The sequence below is a fragment of the Macrotis lagotis genome, chromosome 1 (genome assembly GCF_037893015.1).
Source record: "Macrotis lagotis isolate mMagLag1 chromosome 1, bilby.v1.9.chrom.fasta, whole genome shotgun sequence".
Taxonomy (NCBI): Eukaryota; Metazoa; Chordata; class Mammalia; order Peramelemorphia; family Peramelidae; genus Macrotis; species Macrotis lagotis.
The window spans coordinates 620,126,039-620,145,635 of NC_133658.1; the positions used below are offsets into that span (position 1 = coordinate 620,126,039).

General features: G+C 33.9%; 1 protein-coding gene across 11 annotated transcripts in view; it reads right to left on the bottom strand.

Moving 5' to 3' along the window:
- The window catches only part of NCKAP5 (NCK associated protein 5), a 1,109,295-nt gene that overhangs the window by 903,262 nt on the left and 186,436 nt on the right, over nt 1–19,597 (bottom strand). Inside the window, exons 2-3 of one of the 11 annotated variants that reach the window (XM_074215037.1) lie at nt 4,821–4,888; nt 3,152–3,295 (exon numbers count right to left, since the gene is read on the bottom strand). The exons of 9 other annotated variants lie outside the window; for them this stretch is intronic. The gene's annotated coding sequence lies outside the window, so the exon portion shown is untranslated. The remainder of the gene's footprint in view (nt 1–3,151; nt 3,296–4,820; nt 4,889–19,597) is intronic. One more of the 11 variants, XM_074215036.1, reaches the window with a different exon arrangement.

The window sequence follows — 19,597 nt, forward strand, 5'->3', positions numbered from 1 at the left end:
AATGTGACATGAGGGAGGAGTGCTGAGTGAGCTCAAGGTAGATGTTAGTTCATAGATTTTGTTTGGGTTTTTTTAGCTTTCTATTGTACTCTAAAATGTTCTAAAACTTTGGTTACTTTATCTTTGATGCATAATTTCTATTTTGAAGAGGATTGAAAGGTCTTAAAGATGAGAGGAAAATGTCTACTCCTCCATCTATTTGCTCACATGACCCAGAATTCCTCATTCTCATTTATTCCTATGGCTTCAATCATTACCATTTTACAAACCCAGAAAAATGCAATTCATAATCTTTCTATCAAATCAAACTATCTATCTAACTATCTATGTCTGTCCTTTATCCAGAGTGACATATTCAAATCATTTCTACCTATATGATTGGCCAGAACCTCAAACTCAACAAGTCTGATTATACCAGTGATAGGATCAGGAAGATTACTGGACATCACTGAGAATGATTAACTGAAGAAAATATGGAATCGGATCAGGAAAACTAATTAAGATTTCCCATAAAGCAAGGATCAGGAAAAGGTGATTACAGAAGAACAGATATAGAGAAGATAGATTGCAGAGGTAAAAAATTTCTATAGTTTTCTTACATTAAGAAGGATGAAGTTGGACTATATGGTCTCTCTAGTTCCATCTACTTCTAGATCTGTGCCTCACTTGTTCTATTGAGCTTATCATATTTCTTTTAAAACTTTATCCTTTTGACTTCATTTCCCCCATACCATCAACCCTGGGACATAACATCCACCCATTCCCTCTCTCTCATCTTCATCAACACTTCCCAACTTTACTATTACTTTTAAGGGCATGAACCATCATTTTCCCAGTCACCTGGGTCTACAGCACTGATATATTTCCTATCTGTCATCCCACTCCTAAAATAGGTCTTTGTTACCTCATAGATGTACTGTTACAATAATCTTTTAATTAGTCTTCCTACTGTAATTACCCCTTCACAACCATTAAGTACTGTGCTAGCAAAGTGGTTTTCCTAAAATTCAGTTCTGACCATGTCATTTGCTCCCTATCCCATTCAATAAACCCCAATGATTTCCCCATCACCTCCAAAATCAACTATAACCTCAACTATTTAGCATTCAAAGACCTTCAGAAACTGACTCATTTTATATATATGTGGTAATAATTACATAACTCTTAGTTTTTATTATTCTGTTTTTATTCTTTCCATTCACATTGCTGACATATTTACAATCTAATTTCCATATCACTATCAAATTAATTTTCCTTATGAATGGAATATGAGGAACCCAGTCTAAAACCTTCCACCCATGTTTTCCCCAAACTCTACAATTAGGTGTTTCCTGAACTCACCATTTGCAAGTATAATATTCATGACTTTGCATAAATTATCACTCAGTACCTTCCCTTCTTATTCATATCTTCAAGATCCTCAATCTTCTTTCAAAATACAACCAAAGAGATATCATCTATATGAAGCTTTCCCGAATATGCCCATCTATTAAGTCTATATCCATATTCAAAAATCTCTTTAGAAATTTATTTGATCTCTCCTTTGACCAAGTCATTCTCTTTTTTGCATTACACTTATTTGTATTCATATTAGATCTACCATGCAATAAGAACAAATGAAATTTATATGCACTGGGATGATTTTTGTTTAAGGAAGCCAAGAGACCAACTACAATATTTTATAGCTTTATAGAGGAAGAGGGTTTTAAAAGCTGAGACCAGTTGAAACTAGACCAGATCCTGAGCATGATCTTTACTACCTTAACATACATCTTTTTGATCCAGTATTGGTACCTTGAAGAAAATAAATGAGGAGAGGAATAGCATTGGTTTTATGGGCATCCATATTTTCTAGGACAGCTTGGACTGTTCTAGTCTTCTACTCAAAATTCATTTATTTGTCTACCCAGGGCTTATTATGGTGTGGTGGAAGACACCTATAACTAAAATCTGATTTCTACCCAGAAAAAGGAATCTCTATGACACAAGATGGTCATAAAGGGATTGGGGAAACAACATAAATCCAATTCACCAAACCTATCCATTTTTGGAATCCCACCCTCTTACTTACTAATCTATTTTGGGGAAACAGTTTTAGAGGAAATTCATCCTTTTGAGAGCAGACACTTAAGCTCCACCATTTTCACCACTTGACAGATGAACAAAGGACAGTCCTGATATAACCTTTAACTTTTTAATTTGCTATATGCAATAAACAAATTATTATCTGAACTCCTAAAAATTCTCATTACTTGAGAGTGAGAGTCCACCAATCTTTGATATGATACTCCCATGGAGGGAGTCATATATTTGGTGGTAGTAAGGCAAGTGTGTGGTTCTCTTGCCACCAGAGATAGTGCCAAATTCTTAGCCTCACCTCTGCTGTCATTTTCTTTCCTTAAAGCAATGATCTCAGTGGGATTCAACACTTGCTCTAGTGAGACCTCTGGATGCAATTCTCTAGTTCCCACTTTTACTTTATTATCCCCAGCTCTATCATTGTGACTCTTTTCATCATGATGTATCTAAATTTGTAAAACAATTCAATACTTACAAGGAATGATTCTTAAAACATAAATACATATTCATCTCTGTCTCAAATTACACAATATGAATACCTAATGAATTTTCTTTGTTCTTGCAATTATAATTCTATACAGTTTTTAATACAATTCTAAACTTTTAGCAAGAACCAGGAATACTGATTTTTTATAATATTGCTATTATTCCTTTTAAATGCCTTAATATACACAGGCACGTCCCTCAAGATATTCTTAAATTCTTGTCCTTCTGTCAAGCACTGATAATGCTAATCCTATATGGTCACTGTGGGTTCTTTTCTAATCCCACTGAAAGAGCTCCCAAAATGTGGTTAAAATTAGTGCAGCCACAGGGTAGCAGGTGCCTACATCTGGCCATTCAAACACCCAAGACTTCCTTTTAACTGTATAAGTCCTTCCCCAAATTCAGCCACAAGAACCACAAAATGAGTGAATCTAATCCTGCCTGGTATGTCAAAATTTTGGGGGTCAGGACCAAGTCAGACTACTTCAATAAGTGTGACACAGATTTTTAAAGTAATAAAAATATCTTTACTTTCAATAAAGCATTTAAAAATATAATCAACAGAAACAGATATTGCTTCTTCTACCTTGGATTTCACTAGGCAGCTGGTGGGTCAAAGAAACACCTTAATGGTAAGTGTGAATTCTACCATGTCTTCCAAACAATATCCCCTCAGAAGTTGTACTTTTCATACTCCTAATGCTCCAGATCAAATACCGAAGATGGCCTCCTAGAGAAAAAAAATAGCTGTATGACTTTGGGAAAGAAAGAAAGAAAGAAAGAAAGAAAGAAAGAAAGAAAGAAAGAAAGAAAGAAAGAAAGAAAGAAAGAAGGAAAGAAAGAAAGAAAGAAGGAAAGAAAGAAAAAAAGAAAGAAAGAAAAGAAAGAAAGAAAGAAAGAAAGAAAGAAAGAAAGAAAGAAGGAAGGAAGGAAAGAAAGAAGGAAAGAAAGAAAGAAAGAAAGAAAGGAAGAAGGAAAGAAAGAAAGAAAGAAAGAAAGAAAGAAAGAAAGAAAGAAAGAAAGAAAGAAAGAAAGAAAGAAAGAAAGAAAGAAAGAAAGAGAAAGAAAGATGCTATAGCCACCTAATAGACTATAAAATCTTTGGTATTAGGTGCCATATACTATCTAATATTGTATTCTTCAGAATCTCTAGAAGAGATTTCTATTCTCATAGTGGCTTAATGCTATAAACTGTTTGCTGAATTAGGAAAACAAATGCTAACAAAATCAGGCATTTGACTTGGATCACTGAATTTTCATTGGTGATCATTTTACTCAGTAGTCCAATTTGCCACAGGGATGTGACACCCACACAGAAAAATAAATGTGATTTGTTCTCAAGAAGTAACCTTGTTAGAGTATCAGAGATAACTAAGAAGACCTTTATGAATTATTGAAGAACAAAGTAACCAGAACTAGGAGAACAATTTATATAAGGTTAACATCATAGAGAAAAACAGCTTTAGAAGAAGACTTTAGGAGTCTGATTAATGCAACAATAAATTCTAAGGACAAAAGAATAAAGATGAACCATACCACTTACTTCATGACAGAGAGGTCATGAATTCAAAATATAGGAAGAAGAATACTTTTCAGACAGGATTAATGTGGGAATTTGTTTCACTAATCTATATAAATATGTACTGAGGGATTTAAAAAATATCTGTTCAATAATTTGGAATAGTGAAACAAAGAGATAAATTTTTAAAAGATGTTACTTTAAAAAAATAAAACACAAATAATATTGTTGTTGTTCAGCTGTGTCCAACTCTTCCTGACTTCATTTGGGGTTTTCTTGGCAAAGATAACTAGAGTGGTTTATCAGCTCCTTTTACAGATGAAGAAACTTAAGCAAACAGGGTTAATGTGATTTTTCTAGAGTCAAATATCCAGTAATTATCTAAGGTCAGATTTGAACTCACAAAGGTGAGTGATCCTTACTCCAAGGGTCAGCACTCTATCCATTGTACTACCAAGTCACCCAACACAAATACCAGGCCTTAAAAACATAAAAGAAAAAAGTGAATAAGAAAAAGAGGTGGCGGCTAGGTGGCAGCTAGGTGGCGCAGTGGATAAAACACTGGCCCTAGAGTCAGGAGTAGCTGGGTTCATATTGGGTCTCAGACACTTAATAATTACCTAGCTGTGTGGCCTTGGGCAAGCCACTTAACCCCATTTGCCTTGCCAAAACCTAAAAAAAAAAAAAAAGAAGAGGTAACAGCACTTCATTGAACAATGTCTTTCTATTTTATTACCTAAGATCAAACCTTCTCAAATTGGTCAGTATTCCTCAGACTCTTCAGGACTCCATATGGGTTTTTTCCTATGGCAAAATACACACAACTAGTAATTTGAACTCAGGTCTTCCTGACTCCAGACCCAACAATCTATCCATTGCACCACCTAGCTGCCCTGTAGTTTATTTGTCCAGTGAAAATAACCCCAGGGACATGTCTATTCTGACAAGAAAGTATATGTAAAAGAAATATACCATTTCATATACAATTGCTAATATGCAATAAAGGAAGTTTTTTCTACTGACCTACAAGCAGTAAGTGTCCCTTGCTGCTCTATAGGACTGATATAAAGATGTATGAATTGCTTTGGAATTAACTTGAAAATGTCAGTGGCCTGAACTGTGGAACATACTGTCAATCAGACCAGCCAGAGCTGTCAAAACAGACTTGAAGGAGAAAGACGTGGACAGTCAAACCAATACTCAAGAACTCTAGTAGAGTCTCTTCTCTTTCCCCTCAATATCCCTGGATCCCCCACTAAGTGAAACCTCTTTAGCACATCAGTGACAAGTTGCTTCTTAAGATCCCAGGGGACACACTATAGGTCAAAACATCACCTGTGAACTGTTTTCTGCTACGGAGGGAAAAAAAAGTACAAATGTATATACTGGCTGCAATGCTTAATTTTTGTTAAGATGTGCCTCATTTTACACAGAGAACATATTCCTAAAAAAACTGCAAGCAAATCTGTATACTGAATCAAATCCTGTTTTAAATTTACAAGGAGAGCCAGGTAATTAAAGAAATATTACAGTGAGTTCTTTTACAAGGAATGAAACCCAGGAATTTAGTATATATGGTTATTAGATATATGAGACTACAGTCTGAACTGGAAAGAGGAGTGATTACTCCATGCATTAAATACTTTTGGTAAAGTGAATTATCTTGTGATTTATCCTTTTGTTGTTGCAAATTTGGGTTTCCATATGCAGAATATTCCTAAATCTAGGTACATCTTTATTTTTCATAGATCCTAGAGAATCTATGGCTCCCTGATTACAGGTTATTTTTTTCACCTTCTTCCTCCCTCCCTCCCTCCTCCATCCCTTGCTTTTATATTTTGTCGATATTAGCAATGAGATTTTTTTCTTATTTCCTACTTACTATTATTCTCTGGTTCTACATCAATAAAATTCTATATAAAAGAAGAAAAATCACATTGTTCAATGTAATAATGATATCTGGCATGAGATATTGCAGCTACTAGTTTTCTATAGAGAGGAAGAAAATATGCCTTCATCATTTATCATGGGACTGATCCATGATATGACTTCTTATGTGTTATTTTCCATAATTGAGTAAATCACTATAGTTGTTGTTTCCTTGGTTCACCTTACTGTTAGTTCATATAATTTTCCTCAACCTTCTCTGAATTCTTCATATTAGTATAATAATATTTCACTATATTATGATAGAACTTTTTTCAATCTTTTCCAAATATATGGTCACTCACTTCTTTTATTTATATCTTCTTGCCATCTCCAAAAGTACAAATGATATAAATATTTTATGAGGTCTTTTATCATTTTGTTTAAACCTTGAACAGATAGATACCTCTTAGTTTATCCAGTTTGTCTTCAAAGAAATTACTTTTAGTTCTCACTCTGGATTTTCTCCTGTTCATATCGGTATGAGAGTATTAGTAACTTCTTAGCTGAGAAATTTCATCATTTTGAATATCTGTGTGATTCTAATAGGATAAGCCAGTTGCTTAACTTTTCAGTTACCTAAGGTAAAAATTAAAGACCTTCAAGCTTCATTTTAGCTGTGAATCTACAATTGTATAAGAGGATTAAAGGGAAGGAGTTAAATGTTACCTTTAAGAGGAGTTGTAATAAAATGGAATTGTCAATTCTTTCCCTGTTAAAGTATTCATTGATGTGATTCGACATGAATCCAAACTCCTTCAGTGAGTCTTTATCGGAAGCTAAAGGACTCAGAAAAATCAAGTCCAAGAGCAAAATGTTTTTTTTCAACCTTCTCTTCAGGAACTACTATGAACTCGCCCCCTTTCTTAAAGGTCTGAATAACAGAAAGTTTAAGTACCGAGTGCCTTGATTAATCAAGTCTTAATTTTCATTAAGCACACTGTACATTCCTATATAAAAAGATCTGAAGATGAAACACTGATTGACTCTTTTGCCTAGAACTGCCTTTACTACCAACCTTTACTTCCTGATTTTAGAAGAAAGCCTGGGGAACCTTTGTACTATCATTTAGTTATTTACCACCATCATTCCTGTGCTCTTTTTTACTGAGCATTCATGAGGTGAATGATCCTATAATGTCATTAGAATCAGTTTCTCAGAAGGGTTAGAACACTGTGGAATTCATACTTAATGAATTTACACAGGGACAACAGCTAATTCTTAGATAGAACTTCTATATTCTTCACTCATGTGGCAATACCAAGTGCCTGCCCACACATACTGCTTCATGGCTTACACACACAGACACACACACACACACACACACACACACACACACACACACACACACACTCTGCAGATTCCAAATATTTATTTTTAATCTTCCTGGCATCAGAACTTACCAACTTTATGTATTATTTCTTCTTCCCTCAGAATTCTGATTTTCATTTTACAGCAACAGGTACTAAAGGACTGACTAAATAAATCTATTCCTGATATTGTCTTGATAATTAACCTTTTTTACCTTCCCAGTGAAGAAAGATGTATAGAAAAGATATTTAAAGAAGGACATATTACTTTAGACTTCAGAAAGACTTGGAGAATGGGAGGGTGAAGTGTGCTGGAAACTTTATGATTCTTAAATTAAATCAGCTAGATATCTAATTAAAATTAAGGCCCTTATAAGAGTCAGCAAATTAATTTGAGGACTATGATACTTATGTATAATTCATTAAGTTCCTTTGATTTCTTCCTATAGAGTCAGTCATGTACATCATAGTTTTCAATAAGTGTTACTTTTGAAGTTGATAAAAACAAAAACAATACTATCAAAAGGGGTATATTCAAAAGGATGCTGCAAAAATTTCTGGCAACAGTCAGAAAGCCTGTTATTTTCCCAAGCAACAAACCCTTATGAAGTTGGAGCTGAACCAAATTCCAAGCTGGCATGATCCTGGGCATTGGCAAAAGGCCACTTGTTTCTATTGCTTCCTCTTTCCTTCTCAGCTATTTGTGCAGCTTATATCGATCCCATTATGGCCATTCTAGGTTTTGTCTCACAAAGCAATGTGAGTATTAGGAAAATGGAAGTTTTACTCTATAGGTTCCTTTCCTATAAGTAGTAACTGTTTTGTATGGGTGTACAACTGCACATACAAAAGACAAATAACATATGACACTACCACCTATCACTTTATTCCATTATTAAGTCACTAAGAACAGTAAGAAAGTCAACAAGAAAATTCATGTACTTCAAAATTCATAGGGTCAGTAATAGGCTTGTTTAATTAATTGAACAATATTATGTAGTCCTTGGAGACTGTAAAATAAAATTGCCCATTCTCAAATAGGGATTTGGGTGTGACCTCTCAAGTGCGTAGCACTGCTAGGAAATTTCAACACAATATAATATTCGTGTAAGAAAGACTGGCATACTGTAAAGTTAATAGGAGACAGTCATAATAAGCAAGTTCGAACAGAGAAGAAATGAACCAAAGGTTCCATGACTCAGACTTAAAATAAAATGACTTTGCTGCTGATTTCATGATGATAACAATGGTAGAATGACCAATCCTGGTTACTGGCAGGTCATCAAAAAGTTTTTCTACAGTATCATTTTTAGATGATATGTTATATAGAGAAATAAAGATGATGGCAACTATAATCATTTACCTCTGGGAACAATGAATTATAATTATAAGATAGAAAAGTTTAATGACTAAAACTATAAATAGTCAAATGACAATGAAATAACTGTATGAGAGTGGAATCTGTAGGGTTAGACATCTTTTAAAAGTATTATCAAAATTACCTATTTTGTTTTTAATGATGTTCGCCATCTCTTCCTTTGTCACAAACTGCTTCCCTTTCCATAGATCTGACAGGTAAACTACTCCTTGATCTTCTGGCTTGCTTATAATATTGTTTTTTATGTTTAGAACCTGATCCATTTTGATCTTATCTTGGTATAGGGTGTGAGGTGTTGGTCTATTCCAAGTTTTTTTCCATGATAAATTCCAATTTTCCCAACAGTTTTTATTGAAGAATTTTTTATCCCTATAGCTGGACTCTTTGTGTTTATCAAACAGCAGATTACTATAATCATTTCCTGGTGCTATACAAAGTCTATTCCACTGATCCACCACTCCATTTCTTAGCCAATACTAGACAGTTTTGATGACTGATGCCTTAGGATATAATTTTAGATCTGGTAGGGCTAAGCCACCTTCTTTTACCCTTTTTTTTCATTAAATCCCTGGAGATTCTGGACTTTTTATTTCTCCATATGAATTTAATTAAAATTTTTTCTAACTCATTGAAGCAGTTTTTTGGAATTTTGATTGGTAGGGCACTAAAGAAGTAGTTTAATTTTGGTAGAATTATCCTTTTTATTATAATTTCTCAGCCTATCCATAAGCACTTGCTATTTCCCCAGTTATTTGTCTGATTTTATTTGTGTGAAAAGTGTTTTGTAATTTCTTTCAAAAAGTTTCTGAGTCTACCTTGACAGGTAGACTCCCAGGTATTTTATATTGTCTGAGGGTACATTCAATAGGATTGTTCTTTCTAGCTCTTTCTGCTGTATCTTGCTAGTCATATATAGAAATGTTGAGGATTTATGAGAGTTTATTTTATATCCTGCAACTCTGCTAAAGTTGCAAATTATTACTAGTAGTTTTTTAGAAGATTTCTTGGGATTCTCTGCAAAGAGTGAGAGTTTTGTCTCTTCCTTCTCTATTCTAATTCCTTCAATTTCTTTTTCTTCTCTTATTGCTGAAGCTAACATTTCTAATATGATACTGAATAGTAGTGGTGATTGGGCATCATTGTTTCACCCTGTTCTTATTGGGAATGCCCCAAGTCTATATTGCATATAATGTTTGTTGATTTCAAATAGATGCTGTTTATTATCCTAAGGAACAGTCAATTTATTCCTACACTCTAGTATTTTTGGTAGGAATGTTGCTGCATTTTGTCAAAAGCTTTTTCAGCATCTATTGATAAAATCATATGATTTCTGATAGGTTTGTTATTGATATATTTAATTATACTGACAGTTTTCCTAATATTGAACCAACCCTGCATTCCTGGGATAAAGCATTATCCTGGTGATAACTCATTGTAGTTGTTTTGCTAAAACTTTAATTAAGATTTTTGCATCTATATTCATCAGAGAGATAGGTCTATAATTTTCTTTCTCTTTTAAGTCTTCCTGAGTTACCTTTAGGTATCACCCCATATTTGTGCCATAGAAAGAGTTAGGCAGAGTTCTGTCTTCATCTATTTTCCAAATAGTTTATATAGAATTGGAACCAGTTGTTCCTTAAATGTTTGATAGAATTCACTTGTGAATCCATCTGGCCCTAGAGATTTTTTCTTAGAGAATTTAGTAATGGCTCTATTTACTAATAATACTAAAATACTAAAATGCATAATCAATCTATATGTAAAATTTATTTTTAATCTCAAAATAACACAGTGGTTAGAGTGATTTGAAAATGGTTAGGGATTGATGTGCAAGCAAGTCTTAGATCAATCCATACCATGGAAACAATATAAAGACTAGCAAACTGCCTTCTGTGGGGGGTGGTGGGTGGGGGGAGGGAAGAGAGATTGGGGAAAAACTGTGAAACTCAAAATAAATAAAACATTTCTAAAATTTAAAATAAATTACTAAATAAATAAAAGTATTATCAAAATTCAGCATGATTTCAAAAGGGTAGGTAGCCTTGAAACTAGGAGAAAAAACTATCATCTATTGCAGCAGTTCTAAACAATAAAAAATGACCAAAAACTGACAGATTAACTATATGTACATTCAATTTGAAAAGGACTATTGATCCCATCTAATCTTTTGGAGTCAGCAAAACCAATAATTAGGAACAATTACAGCAGTATCCCCAAGTTTGAACTAAGAGACCAAGTAGGTCAAATGAAATGAGTGAAGTTCTCAAAAAAGTTATAAATAACATATGAAAGGATCCTCTCCAATACTGAAAAGAAAAGTAATGCAAATCCAGAAAACCTTGAGGTTTCACCTTATACAAGAAAACTGACAAAGATGACAAAAAAAGATAGAAAAAGTCAATATTGTAGGTATAGTGGAAAAATAATCTCAATAGTGAATTATTGGTGAGTTGTAAATCAGTAAAAACATTGTAGAAACATTATAGAAAGCAATTTTGAATCATACAAGTAAAATGACAAAATGTTCACAATTTTCCAATACCAGGTCTACATCAACAAGGAGATAATTGAGAAAAAAGTACTCATATACCTAAAAATATTTATAACAACACTTTTGGAAGAGCAAAGGAGCTAGAAAAAAAGTTGTGCATCCACTGAGGAAGTGCTGAATAAATTGTGGTACATGAAAATAATGCAATATTATTGTGCTCAAAGAAATATTGACTATGATGAATACAAAGAAGCATAGAAAAATTTAATTAAATTGATGGAGAGTGAAGCAAATAGTCAATATGCTAAGCATAATAATTACAACATAAATAGAAAGGTTAATTACAATAGAACTGAAAGCTCATGTTAAAAATTTACAAACAAGCATAGCATCAATATAGACATCTGAGATGACACCTCTCCAACTCTGCTACTTCACATATGTGGAAGATCCATGAGTGATTTTGCTGATCCTTTTAGTCTTTTCACTTTTTTAAAAGAAATTCTTGCTGAATAAGATGTCTTTCTAAAAGAGGGAGATGAAATTAGGAGAAATATAGAAATATAAAAATAAAAGAGTAACACAAATTTCTTTTAATTTTTAATTTAAAAATGACACCAAGTAGTTATGTAGTTGTGGTATATTGTAATCACACAGATTGTAGTAAATTCAATTCAATTAAATAATCATTCATTGACCACCCTCATTTTGCTACCCAATGGGGATAAAAATCAACTGAAGAGATGTAAGTCAATTAAAAAGCCTACAACTTAGCAGGTCAACATCACAGAATTATACAATGAAGTAGAAAGCATTTTAAGTATGAAATAAGAGAAATTAGGGAACAATGAAGCATTACTTAATCCCATCAGATTTTTTTTCTGAGCTACATACTCCTGATGTGACTTTAAACAAGTCACTTCATCTCTGTAGACATCAAGTCAACTCATTTTTTTAAAAATAAGAATGTTGAATTAGTGCCCCTTTTCAATCCTAAATGTATGAATTTATGTTTCTTGAGAACAAAAACAGAAGCCCATAATCCATGGCAAAATTGGAATTTAGATTTTCCTGATTGCAAGCTCACTCAAAAGACTATATACAATGCCTTCATTGCTTCCACCACTGGAATTCTGGCAAATTCATCAAGGGAAATTTGAGATAAGAGTAAACATTAACATATGAAGTGGGAGAAAAGCTGAGAATTGAAAACATTTAGGAAACCTAAGAAGCAATAGTGAATGATAGGAACAGGATGGGCCAGGTTGGTGATGGGATGCTTGAATTCAGAGTCAAGAAATTAAATGATCAGTACAGGGTAAAAAGCTAGTAGTCAGACGAGACTAAAATGTTCAGTACCTTAAGTTCAATGGTATGTAATAAGGATGGAAAGGTAGGTAGAAGTCAAATTGTGAAAAAGTTTAAATTAGGTTGAAGAATTTGTTTTTTGTTCTAGAGTTATTGATTTTTTTTAAAATAAGGAGGTGAAATCTCAGATCCTTGGTTCATGAAGATTATTTTAGAAGTCATGTGGACAATGAAGTGGCAAAAAGCAAGGAGATCCATTGGGATATTTATTACACTAAGCTAGGCAGATACTAAACTAGGGTATTGGACATCAGAAGGAAGAGAAAGAGAAGGGAAATTAAAAGTCTGTTGATACTGTCCTGTATTTTATAATAAGGTTTTAAATGTATATTGTGTTCCATTAGCACTATCGATACAGTCTTATATTAGACAAGAAATACAGAAATTAGTTGAAGAAAAGTCTTATAAATTACACACCAATAAGACCTTGTTGACCTGCAGAAAGCAAGGAGAAAAATAACATTATGATGCAGTTTTTTTCCTTGCAAATTCAATTTGCTAATTCAAAAGTCAAGGAAAAGATATTGATCTTGGGAGAGAGTAAGGAAGGCCTCAAGCATATTAGGAAGAACCTTGTGATGCATGATTGAGGACATGGACAAGAGTCACACAGGAGCCATAGAGGAATCACCATCTACATAATTTGAGGGGGAAAAGGAAAATGTTTCATCTGAATAAGAATTCAGTTTATAATTCATACTCCTGTTTCTTTTTTTATTAAATTATTTGTTGATAATTAAGTTCCAAAGGGAAGAAGAGAAAATTAAATACAAACATAAACTAAGCTATATTGGCTAAAGAGAATATACATTGTCCAAAATAAGAAAAGGAGAAGCAAATCATTATCATTAGAGAAATAAGGAAATGGGCTAACTTTATCATATATAGTCTTTTTATTCATGAAAGGAGGCCACATTTAGACCTTTTTCAAAGAAAATAAATGAGATCCTTTTAAAACAGGAATAGGGAACCTCAGGCTCACTGGCCAAATAAAGCCTGAGGTCTGCACTGCCATATCAGCCACAGATGGGACTCAAAATTTAATAAATCTAGGAGCTTTTAAGGGGCAAATTAATTAAATGTTAGCCCAAATATAGCAAGTGAATGATGCTATAATTATCCAAATGGTCCTTTGCATTATCATTTATTTTACTTATCACCTATTATTTTTCATTGGCATAAGGAACTCCTAGATAAGGAAATATCTTCCACAAATAAGAGGTTAGCCTCTTATTTAGCAATTCATAATCTCAGAGAACTGCCAAGATAACTAAAAAGTTAAATGACTCACTCATAGTCAAAGAGTAGAACTTGAAACAATATCTTTCTGGTCTTGTGGCAAATTGTCTCCCATGATATATGATGTAGAAACTTAATAAATTATTAACTTACATGGAATCGATAGTGTTCCACTTATCTCTAACTCTAAATAGCTCACCCAAACAAGTAATGGATGCTAGATTATGCTTCAATTGTCACCCACATGTAGATCAGGATGAAAAAAAATCTACAAACTTCTTTGTTTAAGTCCTCTCTCTCTGCCAAGCCTGATTCCCTGGAGCTTTCCAGGAATTCCCAGTAAACAATACATCCCCAGCAGACCAACCATACTGCCCATAAAAAAACTTTTGACTTTCAACAGCATCTCCTATGCTACTCAGAAACTTGACTACTGAATGACTTCAAGGAGAGAAAAAGTAGTACCTCTTCTCTCAATCTCTTGGCTAGAGACTAGTCCTACCTAGCAGTAAGATCAGATAGAGGTAGGCCCCTATTTGCCCAACTAGAATACTTAATTTCTCTTAATGTTTTTTTTTCCCCTGTGGTTAAAGACTTCTATTTAGGAACTTACTTTGATAAAAGGGAGAACTTAGCAAAGAAACCGAAGAAGTGTCAAAGGACATGATGGAAACAAACATGAGTATCTTCTGAAAGGACAATTATATTTTTTATATTTCATCTTTCAACTTAAAGGAAGAAAAGTCAAGTTAAAGGAACAGAATCAATCAACCAATCAGGAACATGTATTGTGCACCTACTCTATCATGTGCCAGGTACTGTTCTAGGTCCTGAAGATAGAAACCCTCAGGTAGTTTATTTAAAAAAAAACTATGCATTTATGGGACATGAATTGTTGAGGACATAATGGAAAAGACATGTACATATGAGGACATACAAAGTAAATATATCATTAACTTTGGTTGGAGGGCAGGGATGGGAATGGAGGGAAGTGCCAGCTTTTGAAAGAACCAGCAATGGTATTTTTGTTGAAACACCTGAGTCCAGTTTTGAGGAAACTTAAGTATTTTCAGAAATATACAAATGCAATATCTTCAAGACAGGGGAGATAGTGCAAAGATATGGAAAAGGGAAGTTGATAGTTATTTTTCAGGAAGAGGAAGAAAGGTCAGTTTAGTTAGAAGGAGATAAATAACCTTAAAACTGAAAAGGCATAAATGAGATATATTTAAAAGCATTTTAAAAGCTAAACAGAGGGGTTTATAGTTTCTGCTAAAGTAATAAAAAAAGCCACTGCAGTTTGTTAAGGGGTGAGAGAGTCTTTGTAAGAGTCAAACCTGCACTGTAGGAAGATTACTTCGGGGGCTATTAGAGGACAGATGGGAGGATTAAAGTGGGGCGAGACAATGCAAGGAAACCAATTAGGATGTACTGAAATAGTATAGCTATGGGGCAATAAGAAAATATCTCTTAAAAGAATTAGGTGCCACAACTTTTTATGTTTATAGAGAGAAATTCAGACAAATTTGATGCCTTATTATAGCAGAATTACAAAGTTGGTGCATGAAAGGAACATGGCAGCAGTAATATCTCTAAAGTTTGAAGAATTTGATGCAATGTATCTTGGAAATCTTCTTGAAATATTCATTCCAATTGGGTTAGAAAAGAACTCTGTCACATAAAGTGAAAAGTGGAAGAAGCATTATAAACATGGAAAAGTCAGGGTCAGAGCATTATAATAAATAAAGGAGCATAAAGAGAAATGCTGCCTAATGCATGACTGAACCCTGTGGACACCAAATAAATATTAATTGATAATACTATAATGCAGGGCAGTAAACTAGGAAAATATATTCAGGCTGCTCAGATATAGCTAATAGTTATAGCTTGTGGACTAGAAACTGAGAAACAGCTGATAGGAACAAAAAATCAAAAGTAATTTGAAAGGTGATGCATCCAGCATTTTGTCTGCAAATAAGGCAGAACTGCCATTAATAGAATTAGGAAAGCAAGAAAATGGATGAATCAGATGTATGTGCTGGCAACTGCAATGAAAAGGCAATGAACCAGATTCTCCCAGGTTTAAAGTTGGACACCTTTAGAGGTTCCATTGATCCTTCTTGGACATCAGGGGACCATTTAGAAAATGAATGCTTCAGTGAACTGAGAAACACCCTAGTTGAAAAATCAGAAAATTCTGGCTCAATATCTATAGTCTGTCTAAGCCTTGATAAAAGGAATTTTTAAAGCTGATGTTCTTAGTTTGAGGTCTGTGGACTTGCTTTTTGTTTATTTGCTTGATTGATTTTTAAATATTTTAATAATTGTATTTCAATGTAATGGGTTTCCTTCACAATCTTATACATTTTACTTGATGCTTTTAAAATGATTATACTGAGTGTCTGTAGACTTAACAAAATACTGAAGGAATCTGTGACTCTAATAGGTTTAAAACCCTCCTTTAAAATTTACCTCTGCCATGAGACCTTTCTTTTTTGTTTTTTTAAGGCAGTGGGGGGGGTGACTTGCCCAAGGTCACACAGTTAGGTAATTAATAAGTGTCTGAGGTCAGATTTGAACTCATTTTCTCCTGACTCTAGGGCTGATGTTCTATCCACCGTGCCACCTAGCTGTCCCCTAGCTGTCCCCTAGCTGTCCCCTATGAGACTTTTCTTGATCATTCTATCCAGGAGTTATTTTTTCATTTGATAAACTCCCAGACCTTTCACTACTTCAACTCTTCATAAAATCAACTATTTTAAACTATCTAGAATCTCAGAAGTCTTCTAGTCAATCTTATTTTGGAGGAAACAGACCCAGAAAGATCAATTAACATACAAATCAGGATTGAACCCAAGACCACTGACTCCAGATCTATTGTTCTCTCATTTGAACTAAACTGCTTCAAGAGATGAGACAACTGAGACTCAATAAGGTAAAAATACTTGCTCAGTGTCACATAAATGATGAATAGCTATCCTGTTTAGCCAGTCTTCTAATTCTTTTTTTTATTTTTTTTCAGTCTTCTAATTCTAAAGTCAGGACTTTTTCTACTACATCTACCACCTTTCCTCCAAATCTTATAACTTGATTGTAGTCATTTGCTTATTTCGTTAATTGAGTTATAAGATTACTGGTATTTTTTCTTTCCTTTTGGAAGTAGATAGAACTGGGAAAAATAGTATGTTCCTTTCTATACTCCACAGGATTATGAACAGAAAAGCTGCTCAGTAAATTTCTGTTGATAGGCTATCTAGGAATTAAAAAAAAAGAAAGGAAAAAAAAGACAAGACACAGTCCAGACAGTTGTCTCAGATACTTTTTCTCTAGACTGTCTTGATATAGACAAAGCACAAGTAAAGAAATATTCTTATGAGAATGATTCTAAGCTGTTAGGGGGATAGAGTGGAAAACTTGTCAGTAACCACTAAAACTCCTGTGACCTGATGATTCTCATTTTTGAAGGATGATGAAACACTGAGAGAATGACAATATTGGCATCAGAAGAAGATAAAGAGTGAAATGAATGTCATTGATCATTTCCACTTCCTTCCATTTTGAGGGAGTGGTATTTTTATATCTTCTTTTTCTAACATAGTATTTGTAAAGTCAAGTATAGTAGCTCTTAGTCTTCCCTTTTATTACTCTTTGAGTCAACAGAAGTGAACAGAACAAGAGGCCACAGAAAATGACAGCAAGTGTACCTAAGATCATAGCAGAACCAAGGACAACTACAGCACATTTGCCAAAGGTGACCTGTATTATTTCTTCTAGTGACCAGGGCTATGAATTAGGAGGTTTTCATGGTCATCAGGAGCAGCTTTTAGCAAAATTATATAAAAAATGGAATTTTTCATTAATATCTTTTCATCTCCCCTTCTAATATTCCTCCTCAGTAGCTATCTTCTGCCCCATTCTTCCTAAGGAACTATGGTTTAAACTGACATCAAAGTTGGTAGTCAGCTAATAAGGGAAAAAAGAGTGTTTCAGAGCTGTGTATTTGAATTGAGGACCCTTGAAGACTCCTAAAATTGTCCATGTCCATTATATGTACAAAAAATGGGGATCCAGTCTATCTTCTTCCTTCTCTCTAATATTTACTTCAAGGTTAATAAACACCAATGCCCTAAAAATCTGTAGACAAGTCTTCTCTATGTTAATGTGCATGAATAATCACAATTTTCCCCATTATCTGTACCCTACTTACTCAGAAATAAACAAAAATTTAGCATATCATTTCAAAAATTTTGCCAATCATTCCCTAACTTATGGTTTCCAAGTTTAATCCCCTGCCTATTTTTCATTAGTTATGGAAGCCTGAACTCAGCTAGATTTTTCTATCCCTAGTTCTACTCCAGACCTTCTGAATTTACCTGAAACTTAAGGATATAACAGGGATAAGGATCATGCTAAAACCAGATTGGTGAGAGGAACTGAAGAGCATTATCTCTACTATGGGAGACTCATTTTTCACTTAATGCTGATATATTCCATACTGGTATCATTTAACTCTGGATTCAAGAAGGCTGAGCTCTCCCTGAAGACAGGCATTTATCAATACTCTGTACTTTCTTTTTTTAGGGGGTAAAAATGGAAATAGAAATTCCAACTTGAACACTCAAAGGTTAGTCATGCATACTCAAAATTTGTATGGGAAAGGTTGCCTAGAACATCATAAAATCAACTCTGAGACATCTGTAGTAGCTAAAGTAATGAAATAAAAGTTAGTTGGTATGACATGAGGCATAAAATAAAATTATATTAGAACTGGACTGAGTTTCCTAGTGTTCACAGAATGAATTGACAATTATTAATGCCATTTTTTCTGCTTGAGAAAAGATTCAATGAGACTTGTCCTTTCAGAAATTTAACTTGGTTGCCTAAGCTTTTGCCAATTTGAAGACCATATTCACCCTTATGAAAAGACATTTAGGGAAGAAGAAAACAGCCTTTGACCAAAAAATGTAAACAGTCCTTTCCCACAAGGAGCTTACATTATAAGTTACACGATAACTGATATCACCTCGAATATTTCTTTTGTAACTTCCTCTAGGTCAACTCTGGGGATGTAAGTGTGCAAATATTTATTGATTGATTTATTGAAATATAAATCAGAGGACATATGACTATATTGATTTTGATGAAATTTTCCCAGAAGAGCAACACAGATTAGGCTATCTCTGGTGGTTTTCCTAGCCTCAGTGACTCTAACCCAAATTGTTCTTCATGAATAATAGTGATGTCTGTATATCTGACATAGTGAACAATTCTAAAGTTTTGGAGAATTGGGAGAAATCCATCAATCAATTACTGAATGCTATCTGCACTTAAAAGTGAAATTTCTCTCTTTTTTAAAAAATTAAAAGGAAATGTTTACTGTTGAATTGGAAGTTACTAAGAAAGATAGATCACTTCCTCACCTCCAGATAATTCAATACTATCACAGCTTCCAAGTGTCAGATCACTGAGTGTACAACCTGGGACTGATTCTTGCAAATAAAAAGCACGTTTGAAACACTGACTTTTTCTGATCAAAAAGTATCCTGGGGACAGCTGAACAGTCTAGGGTCAGGAAAAGGCCTCGATTTCTAGTGTGATTTTTATTATCATCAGAGAGAAGACGTACTTGCCCCACATTTACAGCTACTCCACAGACTCCTACTGATAGTGGCAACTTTGCAGTCAGTTTTCTGTGTATTGAACCTCTCCCTTTACTTCTATCCTTGCCAACAGATCTTTTATTTAATTTTTTGTTTTACTTAGAGAATACTATCTTTAAAATAGTGATTTATAAAGTAAAA